The sequence below is a fragment of the Electrona antarctica genome, assembly GCF_951216825.1.
Source record: "Electrona antarctica genome assembly, chromosome: 8".
In the NCBI taxonomy this organism is placed as follows: domain Eukaryota; kingdom Metazoa; phylum Chordata; class Actinopteri; order Myctophiformes; family Myctophidae; genus Electrona; species Electrona antarctica.
The window spans coordinates 31,659,668-31,662,843 of record NC_136789.1 but is presented as its reverse complement, the minus strand read 5'-3'; the positions used below and the strand labels follow the sequence as shown (position 1 = coordinate 31,662,843).

At 41.5% G+C, this 3,176-nt stretch overlaps 1 protein-coding gene across 1 annotated transcript in view; it reads right to left on the bottom strand.

Annotated features, from left to right (window-relative positions):
• Positions 1-2,776: 2,776 nt before the first annotated feature.
• Positions 2,777-3,176, bottom strand: part of lcp2a (lymphocyte cytosolic protein 2a) — a 21,110-nt gene continuing 20,710 nt past the window's right edge. Inside the window, exon 15 of the mRNA XM_079507947.1 lies at positions 2,777-3,176. This exon is cut by the window's right edge and continues 183 nt beyond it. The gene's annotated coding sequence lies outside the window, so the exon portion shown is untranslated.

The following is a 3,176-nucleotide window of genomic DNA, read 5'->3' as shown; positions in this document are numbered from 1 at the left end:
TACCGATACTTATTTGGTCATATCGGAATCGGCAAGTACGCCCCGCACCGATCCGATACCACATTTTCTTTAATCACGTGATGCGCTAGTTAAAGTGCCAGTTTTGCACAGCATGATTGTAGCATAATTGTAGCTCACATCTGTGGAAAAAATAAATCCTTATTAGGAATAAATTTGCCTCCTGTGTGATATAGCTGAATATTAACATTGTATTTTAACATTAATGCTGGACATATTTTCTGAGGTGGTACTTGGTTTAAAAATGTTGAGAACCACTTAACCGCTTAAATTGTGCTGCCTGTCTACTTGTTTGAAGTGAACTTTTTTAAAAGCACTCTGGTATCGGTATTCGGTATCGGCTAGCACAGAAATTGTTGGATCGGAAATCGGATCGGAAACGAAAAAAGTGTATCAGGACATCCCTAATAAAAAGATAGAGCCTACTTCAATTATAGTCAAACTTTTCATTCCAGTTTTCGCTCACTGTGAATGACGAAACCTCTACAAATAATAGTTGAGTTGAAGTAACTATTTAAAATACATTGACATTATTTTAAACTAATTAATTAAACCCCTCTTTTTCTTTTTTCTTTTTTCTTCTAAAAATTGCTAAATTCGATACCGATTATTTGCACTGCAAAACGATACGATACGATACATAGTCAATGTTGCTGTTTTCATTTCGATATACTTTGATTCTTGAAATTAAAATCGTTTTTTTGATGCAGTTGCTATATCGTTACACCCCTATTGGATACAACAGCAACGACAACAACACACAGACCCCCTTTTCCACCGGTTGGTTTCCAATGGGAACCGGTTCAGTTCTTTTCCACCGGTTGGTTCCCAATGGGAACCGGTTCAGTTCTTTTCCACCGGTTGGTTCCCAATGGGAACCGGTTCAGTTCTTTTCCACCGGTTGGTTCCCAATGGGAACCGGTTCAGTTCTTTTCCACCGGTTGGTTCCCAATGGGAACCGGTTCAGTTCTTTTCCACCGGTTGGTTCCCAAAGGGAACCGGTTCAGTTCTTTTCCACCGGTTGGTTCCCAATGGGAACCGGTTCAGTTCTTTTTGGTGCTTAGTCCATGAGCCAGAGCTCCAAAATTGGTGGGAAAAACTAGACCTATATTAAATTGTTTATAGGATCAATACAAGTAAATTAATACATTCCACAGTAGTAGCTTTTTCATATTTCCGATTATTCTGCATATTTTCCTACATAATGCCTCATTTGCATATTTCAAAATGTAAAATTTGTAATACAATAAATCATTGTCTTCGTGTAAGTACTCAACTGGGGAAGTTTCATGGTGATAACAATCCAATATAGGTATGGTTTTGCCCACTCAATTCATAATTAACGTTCCAATTTTGGAGCTCTGGCTCATGGACTAAGAACCAACAAGAACTGAACCGGTTCCCATTGGGAACCAACCGGTGGAAAATAACTGAACCAGTTCCCATTGGGAACCAACCGGTGGAAAAGAACTGAACCGGTTCCCATTGGGAACCAACCGGTGGAAAAGAACTGAACCGGTTCCCATTGGGAACCAACCGGTGGAAAAGGGGCCACAGACATGTGGGGAGGAATTAGTTGGGAAGACAAAGGGGGTAAAACAAAAAAATTATAATCAAATAAAATAAAGTGTTTTTCGAGCGACGGGATTCATTGTGTGTTTTTGTTCTATTTTCTTCTATATTTTCACATGAATATTGTTTATTCTTTAATATGTTTTGGGGTGTATTTCCAAAGTACATAATTAGCACAAACATAAACAAAATCTAAATCAGTGGCTCTCTAAGTGGAGTACGGGGCCGGCGAGAGAGGGAGGGAGGGAGGGAGGGGGTTAACCTATTCTGGGCGGGAACCCCTTTTGGTGTTTTTAGCATTATGTTATGCTTTAGCTGTTGAAAAATAGCAGATCTACAAGCTCATAGCGCGGCACCGAGTGCCGCGGCACCGAGTGCCGCGCTACGAGCGTGTTGGTCTGCTATTTTTAAAAAGTCGTGAAAATATATATGCAAATTCTGGGGGTCCTTGACATGAAAAAAGTTGAGAACCACTGATATAGAAACATGAGGTTTTTCAGAAAACTGTCATGATTTTAGAAGACATTTGTAGAATCGTCCTCAGGTCTAAATGACTGATGGTTAGGGTTAGGAACCATCCCAACCCTTATACTAGCCACTAACTAGCCACACGGTGTGAGCTTGTAGATCGGCTATTTGAACTATTCAAAATGTTTTTCAAAATAGTAAATTTGATTTGGTTGGCTCTGATTGGATGCGGTTGGATGCGGTTGGATGCGGTCAGCTCCAGGCCGTCACAGTGACACAGTGACCGGCCGGTTGGATGCGGTTGGATGCGGTTGGATGCGGTCAGCTCCAAGTGTTTTTCGAGCGACAGGAGCTCTTTGGACATCACGTCCAGGTTTTAATTAATTGTGTGTTTTTGTTCTATTTTCTTCTATATTTTCACATGAATATTGTTTATTCTTTAATATGTTTTGGGGTGTATTTCCAAAGTACATAATTAGCACAAACATAAACAAAATCTAAATCAGTGGCTCTCTAAGTGGGGTATGGGGCCGGCGAGAGAGGGAGGGAGGGAGGGAGGGGGTTAACCCATTCTGGGCGGGAACCCCTTTTGGTGTTTTTAGCATTATGTTATGCTTTAGCTGTTGAAAAATAGCAGATCTACAAGCTCATAGCGCGGCACCGAGTGCCGCGCTACGAGCGTGTAGGTCTGCTATTTTTAAAAAGTCGTGAAAATATATACGCAAATTCTGGGGGTCCTTGACATGAAAAAAGTTGAGAACCACTGATATAGAAACATGAGGTTTTTCAGAAAACTGTCATGATTTTAGAAGACATTTGTAGAATCGTCCTCAGGTCTAAATGACTGATGGTTAGGGTTAGGAACCATCCCAACCCTTATACTAGCCACTAACTAGCCACACGTTGTGAGCTTGTAGATCGGCTATTTGAACTATTCAAAATGTTTTTCAAAATAGTAAATTTGATTTGGTTGGCTCTGATTGGATGCGGTTGGATGCGGTTGGATGTGGTCAGCTCCAGGCCGTCACAGTGACACAGTGACCGGCCGGTTGGATGCGGTTGGATGCGGTCAGCTCCATGCGGTCACAGTGACACAGTGACCGGCCGGTTGGATGCGG